Here is a 15181-nt window from a genome sequence, read left to right on the forward strand (position 1 = left end):
CTGCAGCTGATTGACCTTAATATACTATCTTTGGTTGATATTATTATCCAAATATGTGGAAATTTGGTTGCATCTTTAGTGAGTTGTTGTGGTGCTGAATTGATCAATTTTTTGTTGCTTAGTTTATTGAAAGTAATAAATATTTCTAGACTTCTTTGTAATAAAAGTGGTGTTGAATTGTGTTTACGTAACTTTGTCGATTATTAATGAACCACATATTTTTAGGTTGTTTTGAGAGTCAAAATGACAATTATGTACTTTTTATATAGTTTTGACATTCAATTGTGATTTTGGGAACCAATCTGATGCTAATTCACTTTTTATGTAGGTAGATGAAGATCAAAGATGGAAGCTCAATTCCATGATGCTATAATCCTCAAAACTTGATGAATTTTGTATTTTGTGAACCTTGTATGGTTGAAAATTACATTTGGTGTATTTTTTGTATTATTCGATAATTTTTTTTAGTATCTAATGTAAATTGATTACTAAATTTCAATAATGAAAGGAAGTCATTGTATTTAATGCATACATTGTGAATTATTTCTATGTCTATTTAACTTAAAATAAGTGTTACCTTACTCATATTTCCACTTCAGTTCCAACTCAATAATGAAGATGGCTGGAATTCATGCAGAAGGTTTGTTGCTTGAATGTCATGCAATATAAACTTCAGTTCTAAGTGGAAATCAGACATACAAAAGGTTGCATTTTTGCTGAGAATTTATGTTTGAAGAAGCGTGCTTCATACTATGTAAAACTAGTAACCTCCTCCCCAATTCCCTTCGATCAAGCTTGTTTTGAGTCCCACAACTCAATCTAAGACTACAAGAGAATAGTAAGAAAAACCTTGTAGTGGCTTACAACCAAAGAAAAGGAGATTGCAGTAGAAGATCGTGATTCAAGAGGTACTTCAAAGGTTACTGTTGAAACTTTGTTTTTAGTTTATGAGCATGTTGAATTTGAAGCCAAAATTAATGAATTAGAATCCTTAATGATTCTGTTTTGCTTCCGCTGCTTGCTTCCTTATTCTAACAGTTAATAATCTATGACTCAGTTAAAAATAAGGATATTTAAGAAGAAATCCTAAATATGAGCACTTCTAAGAATCTTGAAGTAAATGAGGATAATAAAGAGATCTCGATAAATTATATGTCATGACAAGAAAAATATAGAAACTACTTAAATAAATTGACAACATTTTTGCATACAATGTTGCTCATGATATTATTTATGAAAATGATTATTATATACTTAGGTATATTGAAAAAAAAAATGTCGCGACATAGAAATAATTGATTTATGTGGAAAGAAATGATTTAATAGAAATAAACTTATTTTTCAAATTGTGAGAACTAGTAGTTCAAACATTAGAAAATGCCAAACACGTTGGATACAAGTGAATATTTGTTAGAAAAACAAATAGAATGAGATCACATTATATAGCGCGAGACAAGTTCCACAATAATTCTCGAAAAAAATGGTATTGATTATAATGAGACTATTCTCCTGTGGAGGATACAATACCATGAGATATCAAATTTATCTAGTTGTGTATGAAAGCTTAACATACATCTTATGGATGTAATCATTATACATTTATATGAATCTTTTAATAACTATAACCCTGAAGGATTAGAGGTACCAAATTCATATAATTCAATATATTAAAGAATTATATATAAAACATTCTTGAAGAATGTGACATGATCATTTTATTAAATATTTGTTGATATGAGGGTATAAAGATAACCTCTATTTGTCCATATGCTTTTATAAAGAAATCATAATCTGAGATTTATTATATATATTTATATATATGTTGATAATTCAAGCATAAACTCCTGAAGAGATTTCAAAGGCAAATATAATTTCTTAAGAAATAAATTGAGATGATTAGTTTCGCCTTAGCTTGCAAATAAGGCATAAAGCATATGAAATTGTATCAATATATATATATATATATAAGATCTTATATGGACTACTTTCACCATTGAACATTCCTATGATGGTTCATTCTCTTAGTGTGAAATGTTTATATCATTTGATATCAGAAAGATAATGAAGAACTTTGGGTCCCGAAGAACCATAACTTTTGAGAAATAAGTGCACTTATATCTTTACTAGTTTATACGCTACTTGTCGTAGCATAAATATAATATTCCTCCAAAGAAAGATATTGGAGTAGAGTTAAGAATATGTTATGCTTTTATTTGAGAATTAGTTTACATGGATTTATTTTATTCTCATAAATCTAATTGTGATCTAATTGATTGTGAAGATGCGGGTTACTTATCTAACCCATAAAAACTAGATCTTAAACAAGTTACTTAGTACATAAAGAAGAATTTTTGTATTATGGTAGTTTATGAAGCAGATCATGAGAACTACTTTAATCATGTTAAAATACTGATGATGTACGAGGCTAGCCAATAGTGTTATTATATGAAGAGGATAAAGTAAAAAGTACTAACATCACTATTCAACAAATTTCTTCAAAAGACGACTTGGGAGACTTATTGATGAAGGTGTTACCTGCAACAATATTGGAGAAGTTAACACACAATATTTGTATGTGACAACTATGAGTATCGAGTGATGTTTTCACGAGGGGAGTAAATGTGCTGCACTCTTTTTCCCTTGACTATGGTTTTGTCTCACTGGGTTTTCCTAGCAAGATTTTTAATGAGACAATTACTAAAGTATATAAATGATGTACTTTTTTTTCACTAGGTTTTTACTCTACTGGGTTTTTCCTAGTAAGATTTTACGATACATTTATTTTACATACTATGGATATTTAAAGGGGAGTATTGTAAATGTAATATTGTAGATATCCATAACTTATTTATTTACAACAAATCCATAATCTTCATAGGTTATCCAGTCTCATAACCTCCCCCATTAACTGTTACCTTGTAACATGTACTCTACCATGCCCTATAAATAGGGTTGTAAGGTATTTTGTAGAGATACCACACAATTGAGTTCAATATTAGCCCTCTACTTCTACTCTTCTACTTTTCTCTTTTGTCTTGCTTTCATTGTTCTTTTGTTGTCCATATTCTTCTTATTTCATCATAGTATATGGCTTATTAGATTATATTTAATATGAAATGTGATGACGATAAAATGATTCAACAAATAAAAATACCAAAAAAAGAGTGTCAACCTATAACTATGTTACTAACCCAATGAATTGAGCCTATGTTCGAAAGTAATTTTGGCATGACCAATATCATTTTTTTTTCTTTTCTTTTTGAGATAGACCAAGATCACTTTTGTCAGGGCCAAAATCACTTCACTTTGAAATAATGTTTGGAAAATAAACAAAATTAATTTTAGAAAAATAAAAATCATTTACTGTGATTTTAAAAGTATAAAAAAATTGGTGATTTTGCAATTCGATTGACTGGAAATCAGTAACATAGCATAATAAATATTAACTTTTTCAAACAAAAGTTCAAATCACGATTTTTACTCGATTTTTCTCTAATATCAATAATTAGTAATTCTAAATCACTTTTAATTACATATGACAATCGTATCATATCAAGTACAAGAGATCATATCATTCAAAATCACTTTTCCTTTTTTCTATATCTATAGACATATTATTGGATCAACTACATGAGATCTTTAAACCTAATTTTAGCATGATATAATTGTGAGTGGGAGATCCATTATCCAAAAAATGGAGAAAAAGGAGAGATTCACCTCAGGCTGTGGGCATGAGGTGTGACTGTAAAGATAAAATTGATACATTAAAAAATTTAAAGGCAAAGAGGGGAGTTAAAAATTCTCACCTCATGCTGCTTTTAATATATATAATATAAATTTTTTTCGAGAGAAAAAAATTATAAAAAAAAATAATAAACATAGGGATCAAACTTATCACATAAACTAAAAAAGTATATAATATTTTGGTGGAATAAAATATTTTTTACTATAAAGAAAAAGATAGAAAAAAAATGATAAATCTTATGTGATGATATTTCACAATAAAATCTTGCAAACAAACCCCTAATGATTAAAAACAAATGTATATAAAAGTAAAATGAACCTGACATACTCAACTAAATCTCTCAAAAGTAAAATTTTTTATTTGTAATTCTTAAAAAATATGCCTAGAGATTAAAGAAATGAATACAAAATAATACACAAACAAAAAGACATTGTTCTAACTTCCAACACAAACAAATGTCTATAAAAAAATAAAACGAATTTGTAAAATTATTGATTATATTTCAAAATGACCTAAGAAACAAATCTAGACACATCTTGATGACAAACAATACTTAAAAAAATAGATGACATATCTTATTTAATATTATCTTTGTCACTGTCAATCTTGAAAAAAAAAAATCTAAGGATTAAAAATAAATGTATATAAAAATAAAACGAAATTTCTTAGATATAAAAACATAATAAAAATATTTAACTAAATCTCTAAATTTTAATTCACACAAATAAACATAGAGATGAGAAACCGTACTAAAAAAGAGAGAAAGAGAAGAGAAAGAGACAAAAAAAAAAAAAGTGAATACCTTATTTAATATTCTTTAAAAAGAAATCTTTTTAAAGATTCTCTAAATGTAAACAAAAATATCTAAATTAGAAAAAAATCCTATTAAAAATATGCATTTCTAGGATGTCGTTACTCGATTAATTTTGTATGTTTAAGGTCCCGTTTGATATCCATTTACTTTTTGTTTTTAGTTTTTGAAAATTAAATTTATAAACAATACTATGTTTTGTTAACTCATGCTTTCAGAAACTAAATCAAGTTTTAAAAACCAAAAGAAGTGATTTTTAAATGCTTGTATTTATGTATAGAATTTGATTAAGATTTCAATTTTTTTTTTTTTTTAAATCTAAAACTTGACTTCATTAAAAAGAAACATCCCCCATCCCTCGATGAGTTACAAGATTGAGCATCACATAACAGGATTCAACTTGAGACATGTGTCATTCCAGATTCTACCCTTAACATTGGAAATAACCCACCCTACAATACAAGATAGAGGAAGAAAGTGGAAACCCAAAATTTGAATATGAATCATCACTCTCTAATCTCTTAGAATATAACTCCAATTTGAGATTGAAACAAGTTTTCATGAATGGCCCCATTCACCTGCAACCTTGAGCCCAAAAAGAAGGGCCATAGCCTCAGCGTCCACCACCCCACATGAGCTCTCCACAAACTTCGCACCAGCCACTAAGGCCTCTCCTCTGGAATTTCAAAAGACAACCCCCAATCCCATGCCAAACACAGAAACTCGCGGGGCATCCGGATTGAAATCATATATATATGAATCTTATAAAGGATTTAGATTTCAAGCTTAAGATAAGTAGATTCTATCATAAGTTACCGAATTGAGCATTTTGTTTAGTTGATTTTTTTTAATTGTATAGTTGTATGATTACTTGCAAGTAATTTCCACCATATGTCGTTAATTGAATTTTTATAATATAGATGTGATTTATGGATTATTGTTGTGATTGATTTTTATAAATAATTATCCATTGAATTGTTTTCTTGAATAGTGATGTGCTGAATTTTTTAATTTGATTATTAATTATGATTCATTTCTATTATGTTTTTTTTTTTAACATAAGTTTGAATATTGTTGATTTGTGACATTTATTAATATTTGAGTAAAAGCATGTTATAATGTGCAAAATTTTCTTGATTTTTCGCTTCTCATGATTTATGTTATCATGTTGATTAGTAATACATGTTTAGGTTAAGCACGTCATATTGTGTGTGTGATGGAATTAAGTAAGAATATGTTAAGGTGTATGATATGATTAAGCTGATTTATGCTAATAGCTGGGTCTAGGAAACAAAACTAGTTCATGTTAATGGTATTTATAAGGAACAATTATCTTATAAATATTACATGTGGAATTGATGGTTATGGTATGAGGTATTTTTGCATAGCATGACACCAAGTAAAGGATATGAATATGTATATAAGGATATGCAAGCAAGTGCATATCTAAGTTCAGTTAGGTTGTTTTGTGATCTATATGTTAGGATAGGTTATGCAAGCATGCAAGCATGATGTGTGTAATTGAACATGAAGGTTCCTTATGATTGGAACCACTTACAGAGTATTTTTATACTACCTCTTGTAGTTTTACTTTTTTTTTCCTTTTTTTTTTCAGATAAATATGTAGATGATGATGAGCTCATCGAAAAGGATCTTGACATTGAAAGTATGATTTATTTAAAAGAAGTCACACACTAGGCATTTTAAGCTCACCCTTTTTAATGTTTTCCTCCCCAGGTAGCGGTCGACGTCCCGAGGCTTAGCAGTTCTGCCAGTCAGTCACTTCTCAAAAACTTCAGAGAATTTGGAACTTAGGTGGCTCATCATATCTTGTTAAATTTGGATCTTATGTTCATGTTGTGGGAGTTAGGATAGAGTTTTGAGTGGTTGTTGTAAACAAAGTATCATGCTATGTGGAAATCTGTATGTTAAGTTGTATAGACCTTTTGATAATTGATAACTCTTAAAAAGAGCGATTATTCCTAACTTAATTCAGGCTTGTTATTAGGTTTTATGTGTTTACTTTCCTATTTTGTAGGTACCAAGTAACCAAGACGTGGGATTGGTGATTTAAAGCTGATCGGAGTTATTTGAAGCAATTTGGACTTGATTTGAGTATCCGAGCTTCAAAGGAATAAAAAAGGACCAAAATGCCCCTATTGGATCATCATAACGCTCTTGAATTGTCTAACTTGACACTTGAAGGCAACAGCTCGAAGTGCAGGGGAGTGTTGCAATGCTGCCCACAGCATCGCAACGCTTTGAATGATCAACATCGCCACCGTCACAACACTCGACCTTGATGCTGGAGGACAGAAGCCTCAGCACGCTCCTTTAGAGCGTTGTGATGATGCAAACTTTGACGGACAAACACGGGTAGCGCGCATGCAAGTGAGCATTGCAATGTTGTTTTCAGCGTTGTGACGCTGCCTAAAATTCTATAAATAATCTCTTCGACCCTAAGTCAAAACATGCCGAATTTAGGAGGTCAAATTGATGGACGCTGAAGTAAAACTCGTTCCTTTGTCCATTTTCTTCAATTTTCAGTATCTTTAGGGTAGTTTTGCTTTTTATTTTGGGTTTTAATCAATGGAACGGATGTGATGACGAAAATTAGGGGGACGCAATATACGATGCATGTCTTAAGTTATGCACTGATTCTCATGCGTCGGTGGTCATGCGTTAGAATAGAATGTATGCGTTGATCTCATATGCACTGACCATGCGTTCCTGTCACAAGTTTTCTTACGCTCTCACCAAGTATAATGAGAACGCAAGTTTCTCAGGTGATCCGAGGTCGAACTCAGGGACCTGTAGTTAAATGGTATGTGGTGATGTGTTTGCGGCGGATAAATAAAAGAATGATGGGGGTTGTAAGCTATAAACTACTCCTACTCCTAACTAACAGACAAAGCAGTAGAAGTATGAATGAGAGATAGAGACCTGACAACTGTTGACACGTAGTAAAATGCATGGAGAAATAGATAAAATGATGAGGATGTCTTCATCGCAACCCTTAAGCTTGACCGCAAGGCAACCCCAGCCAATGCAAGCTATGTGATTATGCTATACACACTTGTGCCTAATTCTAGGATGCATACGATGTATATGCGATAGTGCCGAGAAGCCTATTTCTAAGCCTCCATAACCCACTCATGTACTCTCACACATAAGCGTGATGACTACATACCACCGTATCCTACTTCTATACGCATGCAATATCCTATCTATAGGGTGTATAAGCAATGTAATAGCAAATGAAGCTTATCTCTAAGTTTCCCATTCTTGCTTATGTGTTACAATCTGCTCTCTTGAGTCTTAGATTTGGTTTTTAGACTACTCTCCCAAGTATTCCTAAATGATGAATGATGCGCTCATAAGACAAGGTAATCGCATAAACCTAGCTGACATAAGATTATTCCTATCTCTAGTGAACACTTGCTTACATTGCTTAATATGACCAACCACTTACCCTCCTAGGCAGTTGGTTGTTGTTGACTTTACTCATAGACAAGCATTGTGTCTGCTTATAGACAAGCGTTGTTACAGATTCACACTAAGCAAATAAGGTTTTCTTGCAACACTCACACAACGCACACCTCCGGTGGTTTGCTACATGCTTCATATTCCTATGCCGCATGATTAAGTATGCGATACTCTAACAGTCTCACTAAGTGATGCAATAAAAGTTAAAGATACTAAGTAAATGAAGATGGATATGGAATTGAAGGAAATATAGAAATGCATTGATCACAAAATGTATTAATTCTTTAAGCCAAAATGTAATACAATACAATATAAGGAAAGAAGAGAAATGGAAAGGCTAGCTGGAAGCAATGTCTTACTTCCAGCAGATGTGTGTCAAGGCTGCCAGTGGTGCCATGGAAGGGCGGTAGAGCAGACTCTCTCGAGCTCTGACTCCGGCGAAGGCTCTGGTTGTCACTCGGAATGGATGAAGGAGATGAAGAACTCTCAAGCTTTCTTCTCATGCTTTCGTCTGGATCACAAGGATCCATCCGAAGGTAGAAACTTGGATAAATTGAAATTTTGCTCAACGGCCTCTATTTATAGAGCTTGATCGCTGACAGCATTAATGAACCTGCTCTGATTTTGACATTTGCGGCGCGATAGTCCTTTTCTGAATCTATGCTGCTAACGGCGTGGTAGGTGAAATGTCAACATCATACTTTGATTCTCCCGAAGTATGCATTCATGTTGCATTCCATCAACCTTGTGTTCATCCCTCTATTATGGTTATCATCATGTAGCCGCAAGCTCCTTGCGATGACTGCAACTTCTATACGATGATTGCATTCGTTTGACGACCGCAACTTCCCATGCGATGGACGCATTCGCTCGACAGCCGCAACACCCATATGATCACCGCATGCGATTAATGGACGCAATATTCATGCATCGAGCGTATGCGATCGCCTATCTCCCATGTATGCGATCGATTTCTACGGTTGCTACAAAAATAAACATCTGAACACATAATAACACATAATAGTGGGTTAGCTGAGATTCTTAATGTCGATCGACGCAAACTCGTTTTTCCATGAATTCCTAATATATTCGCCGCATATTTTACTTAACAACCCACATAATTCTAAATAAAAGGCCTAAGATGACGTGCATTTCTGCCCGTCATCAAGATGTGTATCTCAGATTTGTCTATGAATTGAGAGGTAATCTCTATCCAGTTTCTTTGAGCAAGGGCCTTATGTTTAATTTCTTGAAGGTTTTCTAATTAATTTAATTGAAATCTTGTGAATTCTTTAGTTGGATTCGTTTTAATCTTAATGGAGTTTCAATGAATTCTTCTGACAAATTAATTTGTTGAAGTTTTTATTTGCAAAATCATTCTAGCATATGCATCATTGATTGATTAGGTTGCATGTATTAGGATCACATGTTTAGGGTCTAGACTTTTTCTGGCCAAACTCATGTATGCCCTAGTATAATCTTTCCAAATAAATCGTGCTACAAGATATGACTTTTTGGCTTGTAGTATGTCTCAACAATTGAAACCTTTCTTAATGCTTTTCAGTTTTAACTTGTATGTCGCTAAGAAGGAAAACTTTTAAATTGAATTAAGGTTGATTTAGATTTTTTTATTGAAATTGGCTAATTGGGCTATTAGATTTTTCTAATAGGTTGAGGGATTGACAGATTCAGTATAATTAATTGGTGCCTAATGAAAGAAATTGCATAGGAAACTCTATCTTGCTCTAGAAATTAGATAGACTCCTATTCTAGATTGCATTTACCTCTTTTATTTCAATTTCGCACATATTATCTCTTCCACACCAAAACTCCCCATTTATCGCTGTAGTTAGAAAATGAACTCTATGTTAAACCAATCATGCTTCTCTGTAGATCGACTCGGACTTACCAATGTTGCTACGTTTTTGTAGTAATAAGAGTAGTTCGATGATTTACAAATTTTCTTTTGCTTCGCGGTCCTTTTTGGGAATTAAAACGACACCGAATCGGGTCCAAACAAAATGGCGCCATTGCCGGGGAAGCCATTCAAGTTTCGTTAGTTAAATTTCTAGTTAGAGCATTCTTTTACTTTTTATTTTTTTTCCTTTTTGTGTCAGTGTTTTAAGCATGGACAGATATCATCAACAAGGATGGGGACAATCGGGTGGAGCATCTCGGCTTAGTGGCGAGCTTTGTGACCTTCAAGGTCAACTTGTTGAGTTAACTTCCTTGGTTAGTCAATTGGTTGCAGGTAACCCACAACAGGTGTAAGCATGTAGAATGATCACCCTGAGCAAGCATGCCCAAGTTTGCAGTGGAGCCCTATGCCACGAGACTACTCCATGTGAAGGTATCCTAGTTATATGGACAAAAATTTCCAAAGGCCCAGATGGGAGGAGTCCTATGACTATGGAAACCTAGGATGGGACCAGTTCCACTATGATCCATACCCTGCCACATTCGACATGTCGATGCATGCTCACACTGCCGATTTAGGTTTGCCATTAAAAGATGTGGTTAGACAATTTGCTATTAACAATATTGTTTTTTAGCAGTAGATGTGCGACCTACAAGAGAGCTTTAGTCTTCAGACTGAGGTTGGAACTGATCTTTAGAGTTTGAGAGACTCAGCCACTCAATCTTTTGATTCAGTTGAAAGAGGATGCGAACCCCTGGTACACACATCTTATGACATCACCGAGGCATGCGCCGATGAGGTAATCTATGTTGACATTGAGGATAAGTTGAAGGATAGCATGCCATGTTTAGAACAAGTTTGTGAGGACTATGAAGAATTTTAGCCTAAACTCGTCGATTTCCAAGTGATGGAGTTAGAGGTTGAAAAACCTCGCCCTGTTCTGCCGTCTGGTATATCGTATATTTTTTAGTTTTGTTCTTCTTGTTCTCAAGAGTCAGTTAAGTCAGAGTCTTTATTTTCTCAAGAGTCAGTCCTTGAGGACAGTTCCACTTCCAGTGCCCATCCTGGTTGTAATGGAAACACTTTCCTTTGTTAACCGACGTTGGTCGCCTTTCTCGCTGAGCGAGAGGTTGTGGGTTAGTAGGTGCCTTCCCTTTCCCCTTACCACCCTTCTTCTTCTCCCACTTGGAAGTGTTAGAAGTAGAAGGTGTACTCTTAGTCCCTAAGATCGAACCCCGATGGAATTTCCTTGATGATGAAGCAACATTTGTCTCACCAACCTTCTTCTCCTTATTTTCAGCAAGGATTGGAATGTCTGCAACTCGTTGAGGAAAGTTGTAAGGGTATAGTTAACTTTGTTTAGTGTAGCATTACTGACAAAGTGCAGGAAGCTATCTGGCAATGAGTACAGAATTATGCTAACCTGGCTGCCTTCATCGATGGTTGCCCATCCATCTCCGCTACATTGAATTGGACCATCATGTTCAGAACATGTTCACGAATAGATGTGCCTTCCTTCATTTTGGAGTTGAAGATGCATTTAAGAGCTTCATGCTTGAGCTGTCCAGACGATTGTCCGAACATTCCCTGTAGGGACTCCATGATCTCACGCACTAAGACCATAGGCTCATGCTTCTTGCCAAAACATCATTTAGACTAGCCAATATGTAAGCTCGGACCTTCTCGTTCGCCTGTGTCCATCTCTCATAAGCCCCCCGAACATTTCGAGTGGCATTTTGAGTCGGATTAGGAAGACACTCCTCCATAAGAACAAACCTCAGGTCATCGATGATCAATATTGTAGTTATCGTGTGTTTCCAACTAGCGTAATTTTCGCCAGTCAACTTATCAGCGCTTAGTAGAGTTAATATGGCTGTAGTCATTTTTACATTACTGAAAAACACGAACAAACTTAATGAGTCTATGCATTACCACTTTTAACACCAATTTTAGTTTTAGAAAAATAGTTTCCATGTACCCTAAGTGAAAAGACATCTATTTCGCAATGATGCCCCAGTGAGGCAGGACAAAAGTCACCGGTGGGGTGATCAAATGCCCCTTCACTGGGATCAGACATTCTCAACCATTAGGCAGAAACAACTCTTTTAACTGACACTAACAGTCACCATTTTTTGGTCCATAATTTTTAACCTTTAACTAATCCGCGTAAGTGTAACCCCTCATTTTCAGCCCTAGAGTCCCACCCTAATGTGCCCACCGTAGGAAAAAGGCAGATTAGGACAAGAGACTAAAGCGACCTTATCCTATACAGGAGATCAAATAAAGAGTCGTGCAAAAATGCCATCCTATAGGGGGACACTCCCAGGATGTCTCGAGGCGATGCACAAAAATGTTATCCAACCTAATGAAAGAGACCGTGGGATATGTTGTCACACGTCCCGCTCCCACTTACTATGAACATTCTCTCCATTCACCTTGGTATTGACCTACCCAAACACCATCCTTTAGGGGGGCACTCCAAGGGTGCCTTGAGGTCGAGGATAGATCTCACGGTGTGAACATAAAAGGAGAAACGTGAAGAGGTTTAAGTGAAGTATCATATACCCCAAGTACCTTCCACTGAATGTTCTACTTAGGGGTTCATTAACTTAGATCATCCAGTTACTGATTTTATCTAAGTGTGTTTAATTTGCTCAAAAACAACTTTTGTCTTTGATATTAAACAAGTTCAAGTCAAGTCCTATTAAACTCTTTAACAGACTATCCTCAAATTTGCATGCATGCATCAAATCTATCTAATTCAACTTTTCAAGTAGGTTCCCAGGTAGGGGTGTTCCGTTTCTGTCAGCTTAAGTACCCAAGCCTAGACAGAACCCAAAAGGTCCCTTATAGATAGATTTACTACACTTTTAATCTTTTATTAGTCAATTTAATCCTATTAAACTGATTAAAAGATTAAACCTTAGGTTTTTAATCTCATTAGAATCGTGATCTTAGGTCTATCTCCATCAAATTTTAAGACTATTTTAAAACGTGATTCAAGCCTAAGTTCACATGCATGTCTTCCTTATTGATTTTAGTTCTAATTTCCCTTATAACTCTTATAAAAGAAACAACCAAAACTATTCACATTGCTAAGCAAAACTATTTATTTATAACTCTTATAAATTTAACCTATGTGTCATGTTTCATGCATGTCCATTCATTACTATATATAACTCTTATATACTTGGTAATGAACTAAGCATACATGCTTCCGTACACCTTTATACTATAATACTTGTAATATAAAAATGATGCATGACTATGCTTAATGCATGCATAAATATCACTCTTATATTATATGATGCATGAGCATACTTTCAAGTAATTTTAATCATGCAAACTACTATATCATATCTCTAACAATATAGATATGATGCTTGACCAATGCATAACCTATGGTGGGATTTCAACTATATGACATACCATATGACATATAATAAAACATACATCTTATGTACATTTGCCAAAATTAATGGATCGGGATGATTAGCCTAAAAAATCGGAAATTAAATTCTACATAAAACCATCGAGCAAACTGGTTCACAAGCGAACCGGATCTTGAACCACCCGGGCGAAGACATCTTCCTGATCGTTTAGTAAATTGGATGAGTAACCACAATCGCTTAGCTACGATCGAGTACCTTTGACTATGCGATGAAGCATGAAGGCTACTTGATCGCTTAGCGCACTAAATTTAAACAACACAAGTCTAAACAATCGTCTAGACGACTACTATGCTATGAGGCATGCTCGTCTAGATGATAGAATAAAAATGTTAAGTAACATTTACCTCGCGATCATGTAGTTAGTGACTATGCGATGAAGCATGCTGACCTACACGATTGTTTAGTGCATGCGCGTCTACCTTGCTGCCGAGTATCCCATACTCAACGATCCTTTACCCCATCGTTTACACGATCTGACCAACGCTTGGTCTTCTTCTTCCTCGAAGTAATGCGCATCTCTATGTTGGATTTTATGTCCTAAAACTCATAGTTTGTAAATTAATAGACATATTCTATTTTGTTTTTCGATAAAGTTGTTATTGAAATTGTAATCTTGAATCCAATAAACTAAGGTCCTGAGGTTATTTAATGTAGTTTGAACTTTATGTAGTGACATAAATATGGATCAAGTTCAAATATATAGCCAAAATGGTCTATAGTATATGAATAAGGTTGGGCGCCTTTTTCTGGATTTCCATCTCTTTCTCTCTCTCGATTTCTTCATCCACCGAGTCCCACAATCCGGTTCTGAGTCCAGAGAATAGTAGGTCAACTCTAGTGGTGGTTCAGAAGAATTCGAGTCGAGATTCAGCGAGGAAAAGTGGTTTTCAGGAGCTTCAAAGGTAATTTTCTAATTAACTGTTTTTTCCCTACAATTGCATGTTTTTTTCCTTTAAATTAAAAGCATTTATAGTGTAATTAGATCCTTATTCTGCTGCGTATGTCTCGTGTTCCATCATGTGGTATCAGAGCATGCTTTAATTATGCTCAATTGCTTTTGGTGGGTATTTTTTTCTTTATTCAAGTGTTGAATGAAATATGGACTAAAGTGGATTTATTATGATTTTGGCATTGTTTTTCTTTAAATTTCTTATGGAAATTTGTAATTGCTCACATGTTTATGAGCATTAATGTGTGTAAAAGGGTCTGTAAATTTATTGGAGTCACTAGAGTTGAAATTAGGCTATAATTTCTTGATTCTGGGAGAGAGGACAGCAGCAAAATTGAAGAAATTTTGATCACAGACCCGAAATTAGCCTCCAGACCCGACCCGAGCAGCGATCCAACCTAGTTCGAAGTAGCCTCGCACCAGCTATCTATGAAGTGTTCGGCCCGTTCTGTGACCCGACCCGGTTCCGCTGCCTGCTTCGTCAGACCCGGTTCGAAGCTGCCTCGCACGTTCCGTTCGACTCGACCTGCCTCACGTTCCGTTGACTGCACCAGCAAGTATTGACCAGCCGGTCCAGATGGTCTGGACTGGTCTAGTTGAGCCAGTTTGACCGGTTTAACTTGGTTTTTGGTGTTTTTGGGCCGGTTCGAGTGGTTTCTGAGCAGTTCCAGATGGTTCAAAGTGTTTGAAGCCGGTTGCTAATTTTTGTAATAAATTAGTTATTTGTTTGTTTTTAATGCCAAAATCGGTCCACTTTAGTGTTGTTTACCTATTATGCATGTGATGTATAATGTTGTTTGATTATGTGTGCATATAGTAT

The sequence above is a fragment of the Benincasa hispida genome, chromosome 8, assembly GCF_027475165.1.
Source record: "Benincasa hispida cultivar pf3 chromosome 8, pf3_genome.v1.1, whole genome shotgun sequence".
Taxonomy (NCBI): Eukaryota; Viridiplantae; Streptophyta; class Magnoliopsida; order Cucurbitales; family Cucurbitaceae; genus Benincasa; species Benincasa hispida.